We start from the raw sequence: 13,860 nt of genomic DNA on the forward strand, positions 1-13,860 counted from the left end.
ACCGGTAGCACAAATGTGTCATTATTTCTCCTTTGTGGCAAAAGAAAGTCAGAAAGAAGGGAATTATAGGTCTTAAATGTAACTAATAACGCCATCATTTTTTGGAAAATGTAACTGGTAACGATCCTACTAAATTGCAAAAGTAACTTGTTAAATTAATCCGTTACCCCCAAACTAAGGTAACGACGTTATACCCAACACTGAAAAAAACAAGACATAATTTATAAGCTTAAAGAAGAAATTAAACCGAATTTTCCACTCACTCCACTTCCTTATAGTGACACAGTTCCTCCTGAAACGGTCCAGAAAGGAGGTACAACGCACTTGGGTAAATGTGATTTGACGGTTAAAAAGTAGACAGGCCATAACTCATTGAAGACATTAAAGCAATATTCAAGGATAATGAAAATGTGGCTCCTCTCCAGCAGAGGGCGCGGGAGAGGAGCTCCCTCCCCCCTTTGTGGACCATAGTTATGTTTGTGAACGCGCAGAGCCAAGTTTCCAGACAATGGCGCATCTTGTAAACAAACCGAAACAGCTTACTAAACATATTTACTCTATAGAGCATGGACCGTTCGAGTTCTACACATTCAATTCGGTAAGTGCAATACCTCGTACATTTAACCAGGCGCGGGCCTGCCATTAAGGCGAAAAGGCCGTCGCCTTACATTTATTCTGTTGAAAATGTAAAATATAGCCCCCAAAGCACCCCCAAGCACCCACAAAACTTAAAGAATGTTGCTCAACCCCCCTTGCCCACTCGCTGGGGAAGGCAGCCAGCCAGTTCATTGGGATGTAAATTGAATTCTGGTCGCCTTTTCCTCGCCTTTTGTTCCTGCGCGTCTTTTGTTATAATGGTGTTACGGGGCAGGGGAGGAGATTTTGGGCCATTATCACCTCTACCTGGCTGAAAGGTGGGATACTGTATAAAACAGGCTCTCAGACTAGCCTTGATTCATTACTGACTGAACTCCAACATGAGACCACCAGCAAAGAAGAGGTTCACCCAGAAGACGCTCCACTTCACCGCCGCCAGCAAAAGCAAGCCGCCTTCTGAAGACCTCCCTGCCGCCGCATTGGAGCCGCCTTCGCCGCCTTCCGAAGAGCTGCCTGCAGCCGCACGCAACTCACCGACAGCAGGGACCGAAGCAGCCTGCTTCCCGGACCCAGAACCAGGCTCAAGCGGCAGCAACTCACCGACAGCAGCGGGGGCCGAGGCGGCCTGCTTCCCGGACCCAGAACCAGGCTCAAGCGGCAGCAACTCACCGACAGCAGCGGGGACCGAGGCAGCCTGCTTTCCAGAGCCCAGCAGCCCACTCACTGTCGCGGCGCCCGGAGCAAGAACCGCCGCCGCGGCGGCCTGCGCCTCGGCGGCCTGCGCCTCGGCAGCTGTACCAGCCACCACCAGAGGAGTGGATGGGCCAACGGACCTGTCTGCTATAGATGAACCGGCGACTCAACCGAAACTAAAAAGATTTCCATCTACAGACTTCAACGGAACACTCAGGAGTTTTGCAAACCACTGGTATGATAAATAATAATAATATAAATAAATTGCAAATTGAAATGTGTCACTATTTGGGCATAATGTTTGCCTTGTTTGTAATGCTGTGCTTTTTGAGAATAAAAATCCATACATTGAATATACTTGAATAGTGTTTATTTATTTATCCGCTTTAACGTATTTAAAATGTATTTTTATTTTATTTTTTATGGGCGCCCCCTCCCCCGGGGGGTGGGCTTCTCCATGGTGGTGGGGGGGGGGGGGGGGGGGGAGAGGGGGAGCACCTCGTTGGCATTTCGGCTGGCATTTCGCCATCATAACTAACCCGAACCCAAAGTATGCAGCGACGGGTGAGTCGTTCTATATGGGGCTAGTCTGTAACCAAATGGACGCGTACTGTTGTGCACAACAGTATGCAGCGACGGGTGAGGTTCTATATGGGGCTAGTCTGTAACCAAATGGACGCATACTGTTGTGCTCCGGAGCACAACAGTATGCAGCGACGAGTGAGGTTCTATATGGGGCTAGTTACAGACATGTTTGGTCATTCAGGGCTAGCGCATTGCGCCTCTGGCTAAATGATCTATGCTGCGGGTCTATCGATAAATTAATAGCACTGCAGTATTCAATAGACTGAGGCATTTATTATGTTATTATTTATGAAAATCTAAACGTTCTTTACACTTTTTTAAATACAGGTACCTTGTATTTCATCATCGCTGTTACTGATCTGGAATTCTGGATTGCTGGACTGATCTTCGCTTGTGAAGAGCACATAAACAAGAAAGCATACATATGCGAACTAAAAGGGTCAGGGTACTAAAGTATCGTTAGATTTTCAATAGGAATTGAATTTTAAAAAATCATTTTTCTCTCAATTTTCTAATTTTCTAGCTCCCCCATAAAATCAAATATTGGTTCATTTTTCCAATTTTCTAGCTTGCAAAAAATCTGGAAAATGCTTCAATTTTTTAAATGTGTGATTCGTATTTGTCATTATTTGATTTGGAACCAACAAAGGAAAAACATCTTTAAAAAAGGTATTTTTGAATTCTTTACCACATTACGAATATCAAAAAATTGACCAATTTTCCAATTTTCTAGCTTGCAAAAAAATCCGGAAAATGCTTACATTTTTTGAATGTGTGATTCATATTTTGGCATTATTTGATTTTGAACCGACAAACAAAGAATAGGCTCATTATTCAATTTTCAAGTCCAGGAAAGAAATCATCATCATGAATGTCACGTGACCACGTGTCAAGTCACATGGTACACAACTTCAAAATAAAAGCTGTAGGCTAGTCTAACATCCAAGTAATAGGATCAACAGGCAGGCAGGCAGGGGGTCCATGAGGGGTTTACAAGGGGGTCCATGGCTGGTTCCCAAAGTGTGGTTTGGGGACCCCCAGGGTTTCTATGGCTGGTTCACAACAGCCATGGCTGGTTCCCAAAGTGTGGTTCGGGGACCTCTGGTCCATGACGGATTTCCAAGGGGGTCCATGGCTGGTTCTCAAAGTGTGGTTCGGGGACCTCTGGGGGTCCCTGAGGGGTTTCCAAGGGGTCCATGGCTGGTTAGCAATAAGTGTGGTTCGGGGACCTCTGGGGGTCCCTGAGGGGTTTCCAAGGGGGTCCATGGCTGGTTAGCAATAATTGTAATTGCGACCGTAGGTCGCAGTTACAGTTATAGAAGTGCATTCTATACTATCCAAACCTCCACCGGCTGTCAGTCCGTCCCTCCGTCAGTCTGTCAGTCACACGTCACAGGTCACACTTTTGCCCTGCTCATATCTCCGCAACCGTTGCCCAGACCCATGCCAAATTTTGCACACACCCCCAGGTGTAAAAAATGACCAAATGTGCAAAAATGACCAAATGACCACCCCAACGGGGCTGCTCACGGGGATTCCCGGGGACCACCGACTCCTGGTGCTCCAGAACGGACGCCCCCAGTGGAGGACCCCCTCCACTGTAGCTCATATAAAATGTCGTAACTCGGGCTAGGAGCGTCCGGGAGAGCCGGGGCCGGTACCTATTCGTCCGCCAAGGCGGTGCGGAGACCCCACCCCTCATTTCTCACACGAACCTCTTCTATTTTTGGACACTGCTCCTACAATTTTTGCCCTAAAATCACGCAAATCGGTACACAGTATGTCTACACTCATGTCATCAACATGGATCTGTCCAATATAGCGCCACCTTCAGGCCGATTTTTGAAAACACATTTTTGGACACTACTCCTACACATTTTGCCCTAAAATCACGCTGCGACCTGACGGTCGCTTATCTCCCAATTCAATCAATTCACACATGACCCTCTTCTAGCGCCACCATGAGGCCGATTCTTGCAAAACACATTTTTGGACACAGCTCCTAAATGTTTTGCCCTAAAATCACGCAAATACGTACACAGTATGTCTACACTCATGTCATCAACATGGATCTGTCCCATATAGCGCCACCTTCAGGACGATTTTTGAAAACACATTTTTGGACCCTGCTCCTACACATTTTGCCCTAAAATCACGCAAATCGGTACACAGTATGTCTACACTCATGTCATCAACATGGATCTGTCCCATATAGCGCCACCTTCAGGCCGATTTTTGAAAACACATTGTTGGACCCTGCTCCTACACATTTTGCCCTAAAATCACGCAAATCGGTACAAAGTATGTCTACACTCATGTCATCAACATGGATCTGTCCCATATAGCGCCACCTTCAGGCCGATTTTTGAAAACACATTTTTGGACACTACTCCTACACATTTTGCCCTAAAATCACATTGCGACCTGACGGTCGCTTAGCTCCCTATTAGGGAGTCTTACTGGTAGTGTAATAGCGCAATAAGGGTAATAGTGTAATATTGTAATAAGTGTAATAATATAATAGTGTAATAGTGTAATTGCGACCGTCAGGTCGCAATTACTATCAAAACCTCCACCATTACTATCAAAACCTCCACCAGCTGTCAGTCTGTCAGTCAGACTTTCAGTCAAACTTTTTCCCTTCTCATAGTGATTTTGGCTGCCAAACCACTACCCCCATTTCTCCCTCTTCTAGCGTCACCATGAGGCCAATTCTTGCAAAACACATTTTTGGACACTGCTCCTACAAATTTTGCCCTAAAATCACGCAAAGCGGTACACAGTATGTCTACACTGTCCAAGATAGTGCCACCATCGGGGCGATTTTTTCAAACAATTCTTTTGGACTCTGCTTCTACAGATTTTGCCGTAAAATCACGTGATTTTAGGGCAAAATTGCCCTGATGGTGGCGCTATCTCGGACAGATCCATGCTGATGACATGAGTGTAGACATACTGTGTACCGCTTAGCAGTGTCCAAAAAATGTGTTTTGCAAGAATCGGCCTCATGGTGGCGCTAGAAGAGGGAGAAATGGGGTAGTGGTTTGGCAGCCAAAACCACTATGAGAAGGGCAAAAGTGTGACTGAAAGTCTGACTGACTGACAGACTGACTGACAGCTGGTGGAGGTTTTGATAAGAATGCACTATTACACTATTTCACCTATTACACTATTAAACACACTTATTGCTAACCAGCCATGGACCCCCTTGGAAACCCCTCAGGGACCCCCAGAGGTCCCCGAACCACACTTTGAGAACCAGCCATGGACCCCCTTGGAAATCCGTCATGGACCTCCAGAGGTCCCCGAACCACACTTTGGGAACCAGCCATGGCTGTACCAGGCTGTTGTGAACCAGCCATAGAAACCCTGGGGGTCCCCAAACCACACTTTGGGAACCAGCCATGGACCCCCTTGTAAACCCCTCATGGACCCCCTGCCTGCCTGCCTGTTGATCCTATTACTTGGATGTTAGACTAGCCTACAGCTTTTATTTTGAAGTTGTGTACCATGTGACTTGACACATGGTCACGTGACATTCATGATGATGATTTCTTTCCTGGACTTGAAAATTGAATAATGGGCCTATTCTTTGTTTGTGGGTTCAAAATCAAATAATGCCAAAATATGAATCACACATTCAAAAAATGTAGCAAATTTGAAGCATTTTCCTGATTTTTTTGTGGGCTAGAAAATTTGAAAAAATGGGCCCATTTTTTGATTGTTGTAATGGGGTAAGAAATTAAGAAATAACTTTTTCAAGATGTTTTTTCTTTGTCGGTTCCAAACCAAATAATGCCAAAATATGAATCACACATTCAAAAAATTTAAGACTTTTCCTGATTTTTTTGCAAGCTAGAAAATTGGAAAAATGAACCAATATTTGATTTTATGGGGGAGCTAGAAAATTAGGAAAATTAGTGTTTCTCAAAGCAGATTTCAAGGTCTCCCTTTATATCTGACAGTGTACAAATGGAACCAAATGAACCCTTCAGCGTCCAGACAGAGTTAGAGTTGTATGCATTGACATGCAACCCCCCCCAATTCGCACCTCGCTAAGGCTTTAGTATCACAATGGGATGTTTGAACAAAGAAACAAGCATGCACAGTACCTATGCATATCAATAGACCTGTAAGTAGCTAGGTGTTGAGCGACCCCCTCCAAACATCACTATATTGCACCACTGGGACAACAATTCATATAATGCTCTAACATATAAACCAACAGAATAACGTTCAGATCTTTCTGGAATAGCAAGCGTGGGTCACTCTAACAAATGCGGCGTTGATATCATAGAGGTATAAAATATAGGATGACTTGATAATACTGTATGGGCTATGTTGTGAATATACCTTACAATGCTAAAAGTAGTTCTGTAGATGCGTTTTACGTCAGCCGTATGTTGTGACTCACGTTGTGTTTATTCATGGCTGAAGCTATGGGCTGAATTAACTTACAAGTAAAGTCTATTTGTCCTTTGTGTGGACATTGAAATCATTTACAAATTATAGACAAGATATATGTCTCATTTAATGGCCCCTGTTTATTAGATCAATGTATTGTTTTTAGGGCAGATTCACCCACAATGTGGCTAACTTTAAAACAAAACTTTTTACAAGAAATATAGCCCCAAACCCTTCAAAGATCCCAATGACAAACCCACCTAACAAACGTTTACTTAGGAAATAGATTGTTGCACTCTGACAATTATAAAATATTTCTTATTTACCTCCTTTCTTTGTTCAGCATCTCTCAGCCTGTTGTCCACATTCAACTTCCTGAAACTCTTCCCTTTGTAAAAAGTTAAACTGTCTAAGACACTAATCGATAAAAAATGAACGCGAAATAAAGTAAACATACAAGCAGAGACTTGAAATAGAAAGAGTAAATTAAAAAATAGCAAGTTAAAGCAGTTAAAACTGCCGCGGAATCTAACGTAGCGGCTCCAGTGCCATTGTTTACAGAATGGAGGAACTGTGCACCCGCGCTTCACTAAGGGTGGACACGCAGAGGAACAGACTAGAACGCGCACTGTGGCCATACTCTATCCTGATTGGTGGAGATCTTTGTGGCGAACGGGAAAATTTGAGAGAGCTATGCTCGTAACAGGGGACAGGGTGGAAGTCCTTATATGTGACCGCTCGTGGGGTTTTGAGACACAACGGGGCCATGGTCATTTTTCTACTTTTTACATTTTACGAAACTACAGAATGTAAGCTTTCATATGATGTATCATTAATTGAAATTGGATAATATTTGAAGAAGATACGGTCATTTGAATCTTGTTGATCCAGAAACAGCAAAGGAGAGAAAATGCCCTTCAAAGGTTTCTCATTTTAACACCTTTTCCAGGCCCCAGACAATGGGAGTGACATAGTAGTTAACCCCACCTCTTACCACTCCCCCAACCACTCCCCCACTAGCTGTCAACTGTCTGTCAATACTTGAAATTTCACAAGACAGGCCTTCAAGCCAGTAGATCAAATAATACTCATGAATGGTATAAAGTAATTAAGTAAATGTACTTAAGAAATCTACTTAAGTATAATTTTGAGGTTAGGTATTTGTTCTTACTTGAGTATTTACAGTTTCCAATACTTAGACTCTACTACACTGTGAGCTTGTAGATCTGCTATTTTCAAATTAGTATTTTCTACTTTTTGAAAACAATTTGAAATGAAAGATGGCTACTTCATGATGTATTAATAGGCTACTAGTACTATTTGTACTTTAAGTACATTTTGATGGAAATACTTTTACTCAAGTAAATTCTGAATAACAGACTTTTACTAGTAACAAATATTTCTGCATTATAGTATTGACACTTTTACTTGAGTAAAGATCTGAGTACTTTCCCACCACTACTCTCTTATTTCTTTGCCCAAAAATGCGTCTCTCTCTCTCTCTCTCTCTCTCTCTCTCTCTCTCTCTCTCTCTCTCTCTCTCTCTACAAAGTGATGCTCACTTTACCAGTCGCTCTAATTCACCCATCATCTCTCTCTCTCTCTCTCACGGGGAAGTTCGAGTAGCGACGCAACATGTTTTGTAACATGATGGAGACGGAGGGAGGGACAGAGTTGCAGCGTGTGGCCGTATGAAATGCATGCAATAATAAGAATAAAGTTAATCTGGCGTTGATTTTAAACCAATTGAACCCCGGATCCTTTGAGCTAAACCCACCGAGCCATGACAAAGAAAGAGAGAGGGGGAGCGGGGAGAGAAAGATAAAGAGAAAGAAATGTTCATTGCAAGCAACTCTACAACTCAGTGAAGCTGGACTTTAACTTCGCCGTACGACATGTTGCATTCTGAAACTAGTTGATCTATACAACACGTCGCATTCGCGACGCGTTGTGAGCTTGTAGATCAGCTCTTTTCACCACGCTAAAACTTGCAGGAGGACTCGGAGATAGAGTCACCGCCGCTGTGATTTAGGCAAGGCGTCCTGTTGTATTCCTGGTACATTCACAGCATTGTAACCCACCACTGATTCTCCCCTGTGTCACTGTTTTATTTTGCGTCGGTACATTACATTAAAAGCTTTAAGCAAGCGTGCTGATACAAAGTGAGTTGCAAACTAGCCATTATAAGAAGATACATTACTGTTTAGAAACACGTGTGCTTATGGGCGGTGCTCGGCCAGTGGGGAGAACCACCGGAGAACAATAGGCGAGGCCAATCGCAAGCACTCTATGTAAATATGCGGAGGAATGTTCCACCCCCAAATAACTACGGAAAATGTCTTAAAACAGAGCCATGTTTAAGACTATAAAACGATGACTGTATGAATGTAAAACGCCCATCTCTTGTTATTAAAACCTTCATCAACATTCAAACTGTTTTATTATGCCTAGAAACGAAAAAGATAAAAAAATAAAATCGAATGCATTTAGTGCTATTGTAGAAATCCATTACCGCCGAGTTGTGTCTCAAAACACCATGAGGGGACACATAATGGTCAGCGCACATTATAGTCAGGTGCATTAGTGGAACATTTACACATTTTACTTTTATTTAAATGAAAGCGAAGTCCTGAATATACCTTTAATATGTAAAGACGGGCGGGCTGACGATCGGCACTCAGTATCACAACGTTAGACTGACAAGACAGCGCTTACAGAAACACATTTGTGTTCATAGGACATCAGATGTCGGCCGTGGCTTGTGATTGGCTGGACCAGAGGCAAGCCAATGCAACAGACTGGCTCCGCTGTACAGAGAGGACGAACAGGGAGGCGGGTGAAGGGGGGAGACACGCAAACCAGCGGCTCGCAGGGAGTCGCTGAAGTTGAAATAGATGACGTTTATTGACACCTGTCAGTCAGTCTGACCTCGTGAATTAAACATTTTCTTGATGTTTGACATCACGCAAGATGTTTCTGTTTAGGTGCTGGGCTTAGGGCTCTAATTGTTTCATTATAATACTCAAATACTCACATTTTTCACTTTTTTATCCAGTGTTGGGTATGGCCATATTATCACTACACATATGCTCTAAAAGTGTGAAAAACTTATTTTGTATTTCATTTCGACTTTAAAGGTATATTAAGTGATTGCATTTCATTAAAATAATCTCAAAATGGGTCTATGCCCTGTTGGTGCTTGTTACTATAGTGTCTATATAAGGACTTCCACCCTATCCCCTGTGAGCAGAAAAAAAGGAGAAAAATACAGTTTCAGTTTTCAGTGGAGCCAAACAGTCTTCCTTCAATCAGGATAGAGTAGGGCAGGGTTCCCCAATAGGCGTCCCGTGGGCCGCAGGGCTACTGTCTGGCCCACACCAACCCCAGAAATAATGGTGGTATAAGAGCAGCAACAACACTAGTATATGGTTGTTGTCGGGTGGAAATCTTGTATCTCTAACTCTGTACATGCTTTCGCAAATCATACAAGGCTGTTGCACAAAAGTAGTGAAAACAGCAGATCTACAAGCACACAACGCCTAGATCGGCTGTTTTCACTAGTTTAAATAATTTTTAAAATGATAAATTCAAAAAGAATGGATTTGGACATACATGATTTTCACCCGACAATGCCGAAAACTGTCACTGGAGTAGTGGGAGCGCCACCATCACCCCCTGCGATGTTGTGGCCCTTGGCTTGGTACCCTAGACATAATTTGTCCCTTGGGGAAAACTAATTGGGGAACCCTGGACTCTGGGGTAGGGCCTTCCTCTAATCATGATCGAGTGGAGGCGGAACCAACTCTTCCTTTTCAGGGGTTGACACTAAGGCAGGGGTCTTCAACGTTTTCAGGCCGGGGACCCCCAAACTGATGGAGAGATGGAGCAGGGACCCCCTACCACCTCGTAGGGTGGGGGGGTGGGGGCTACGACATATCGTAGGGTGGGGGGGTGGGGGCTACGACATATTTTTTATTTTAAACATGTACAAGTTACAGCGAGCAGGGTGGGCCGTACCACTACCATTTCTAAATATACTACTTATTATCTGAGAACCAATGTCAATAATAACAATCTGTCAATTGCATAGTAATCATGTATTCAAGCTATTCAAAATGGATAGAATCATGATTTATTTTTTAACATAAATGTGAAAAAAAAAAAAAATCTTTTTTGAAATCTTTTTTTTTTTTAAGCAATAATTTCGCGGACCCCCTGCAGTACCTCCGCGGACCCCCTAGGGGTCGCGGACCCCCTGTTGAAGACCCCTGCACTAAGGTCTCAGAGGCACTTGCCCGTCGGGGAAGTACAGGTAGGGCTGTCACGAATTGTCACTCAAATAATTGGCGATTAACGATTTAATTGTGTTTTTGTCGTTGATAATTACATTTCTGTTTGGCTTTTAGGCTTTGAAGTTGCACATGGTAGATATGACACATAACCTAAATATACAGAAATTACTGACATATTTGACAGCTTACTACTTAAAAAATAACTTTGATAGTGGAAATAGCCGATCTACAAGCTCACAACGCGGCGCGATGCGACGCGTTGTGAGCTTGTAGATCTGCTATTTCCACTATTTTGGACTCTTTTTTTAAATGTATGAACGTTTTTCAACATGGAAACGATTATGACGATTATGAAAAATAATCACGATTATGTCAAATAATCACGATTGGACGATTATGTAATAATTGTGACAGCCCTGAGTACAGGTCATGTTCTACTTGCCCTCAGGTCATGGCCACTTCATAATCGCAAAATCGTAACATTTGAATTAACGTTCATTTTAACGTATTTGTTACCTTCTACTTGCAGTGATGTTGCTAGGTTTTCAATGGGTCACGGGACCAAATAGGTCCCAGAAAAAAATTGTGGGTCCCCAATTAAATGTTTTTTGAGAGTTGTGAGCTTGTAGATCAGCTATTTTCCAACATTTGCATCTTTCTTGTATTATTTTACAATTTGGCTCGTGTTTGTTTTTATAGTATAGTTTGATTACTTTTGATGCAGCCCCCCATCATTTGGGGACCTCTGGGGGGTCTCGACCCACAGGTTGACTCACTTGACTGAAGTGGAAGGGAGAATGTAGTTTTAGTGGATGAATGAAAGTGGAGCAAAGATATTTGTTTCAAGAAAGTTGGAAAGTGTTTATTGCTCTGGTGTTTTCTTTTTACAAACAGTGATTCTCTTCGCAACGTGAATGATCTGAAAACAACGTTGTGCGTCAGAGCGGCTCATTGCTTGTTCCGATGCCGACTACCGTGTGTGGTTCGCGGCTAGCTTTTCTGCGTGGTTCGCTGCAAAGAGAGGCGGCCACGGCACATCGCGACGGTAAAATTGCTCTTTCGAAAGACTATCATTTTGTCCGGAGGGTTTTACCGACTCACCCCACGGTCACGGAGGTTAAGGTTAGAGTTGGGTGTCAAAAAGATGACATGTAGAAACAGCGAAGCTATCCCCGTCGCGACAGACACTCTTTGGAGAGAGGATTGATCCTGCAAACGTATTCACATTTAGGTTTTGCACGAATGAAACCCACTGATTTATACATAGTCAATCCATCATAATGTGATCTTGTAGATTAGCTGTTTTCGACGGAGGCACGGAGCACGCACGTGTTTGCCTGTGTGTGTGTAGCGACTGGGGAGGAGGGGTGGACTGAGGGGAGAGAGCGAGAGAGACCGAGAGAGACGGAGCAGCACTCTAGTAGTGTTCAAGTTTCTAAAGACGGATAATCTCATTATATTACTCAAAATGTGCGCTTACCCGGTCGGGCAACCTGGTAGCAACCTTCACCTGCCCGACCATTTTATTTGCCTGCCCTGGGCAATCTAACCTTAACCCTAACCCTAACCCTAATCCTAACTCTAACCCTAACCTTAACCTCAGTAAAACTAACGCTGGTGAATGCTAACCTGGTGAAATGCTAACCTGCCGACGCTGGTGAGTAGCTAACCTGCCGACGCTGTTGAAAACGAGCGCTCCTTCCCTTAGCAAGCCTAGAGTTTCTCTAGAGAAAACTTGCGGCCAGGACTGTTTTCACTGCCTGTCGCTGACTAGCTGTAGTCTTCAGTGCAGTGCTAGTCCAGTTCATTTGTCCAAAAATTAAGGTTTGTTCAAATTCTCTGGAGATTAGGAAAACTATACATTTTTGGAAACTTCAGACTGTAACAAATCAGAAAATCCATGATTCCATTTGCGCTGAAGCCATATGGTGGTCATCTTGGACTTTAAAAAAAGTACTGTAAGTAAATGTAGTTAGTTACTTTATACCACTGCACACATCTCACAAGTCAAGAACCTGCAGCAGCATCAACAACAAACAAGCCAAACCAAAACCAACCAAAACCAACTCACACTAGCCGGTTTGAACAGTCGAGCGCTCCGCACGCTACAGGATTCTATCCCGATTGCGTGAGGTGGTGTTGTGTGTTGAGTGAGTGGATAACGTAATGTGTTTGTATGTGCGTGTGCGCTGTGCAAAGCACAGCGCTCAGAACAGCCCCCGTGGCATTTGTATCAATTATATTATTTATTATTGCTGTGTTCGAGCCCGACTCAATCGGGATAGAATCCTGTAGCGTGCGGAGCGCTCGACTGTTCAAACCGGCTAGTGTGAGTTGGTTTTGGTTGGTTTTGGTTTGGCTTGTTTGTTGTTGATGCTGCTGCGGGTTCTTGACTTGTGAGATGTGTGCAGTGGTATAAAGTAACTAACTACATTTACTTACAGTACTTTTTTTTTACTTCTACTCCACTACATATCCAAATATTGTACTTTTACATGAAGAAACATAGATTTCTCAGAAAGTTTTTAGAAGACATTTGTAGTTGGCCTCAGGTCTTAATGGGTAAATCGTAGGGGTGTAACGATATAGTAACTGTATCGAAATATCGTTTTTAACTTAAAAAATCGAAGTAGATCGAAATGAAAACAGATAAAATCGAATCGTATCGTTTTATTTTGTATCGTATCGAATCGGCAGTGCAAAGAATCGATTGTATCGATACTGCCTACTTGGGCATGGTATTTAGCATTTTTAAGAAGAAAACATTAAAAGTAGGGGTTTAATTACTTTTCCTTTCCATATAGCTACACTGGTCTATCGATAAATGTGTGTAATCTCTGGGTTCATGTCAAGGTGCAGGTTTGTCAATATACAGTGATTATTTGGCAGATAATCACTGTGTTTACTTATTTATATCCATAATAATACATGTTTCCCTTAAAAACCTGCACTATCCGCACCTTTCACACAGATTTAATTTCTTTGCTAAATAGTTACTACCGTAAATCACCAATTAGTAGCCCGGGCGTTTATTTCGCAAAATGGGGTCGGACCCCGGGCGCTTAAAAGGGACCAGGCGGCTATTGGTAACAGGCTGTTATTTATATTGGCACTGGCCAGCACTGGGCCATTATTTGGTTATTTTTTCTTTCTCAAACTATATAATAGGTGTAATAATCAAAATGTTATAATAAATGTTATATAATTATTATTATTATTATTATTACCCCTATCGTTAAATCGGTCCACGAAGCCGAGGTCCTAGGGCTGGTGTACACGACAAATTTCC

Source organism: Nannobrachium achirus, assembly GCF_963921795.1.
Source record: "Nannobrachium achirus genome assembly, chromosome: 2".
NCBI classification, from domain to species: Eukaryota; Metazoa; Chordata; class Actinopteri; order Myctophiformes; family Myctophidae; genus Nannobrachium; species Nannobrachium achirus.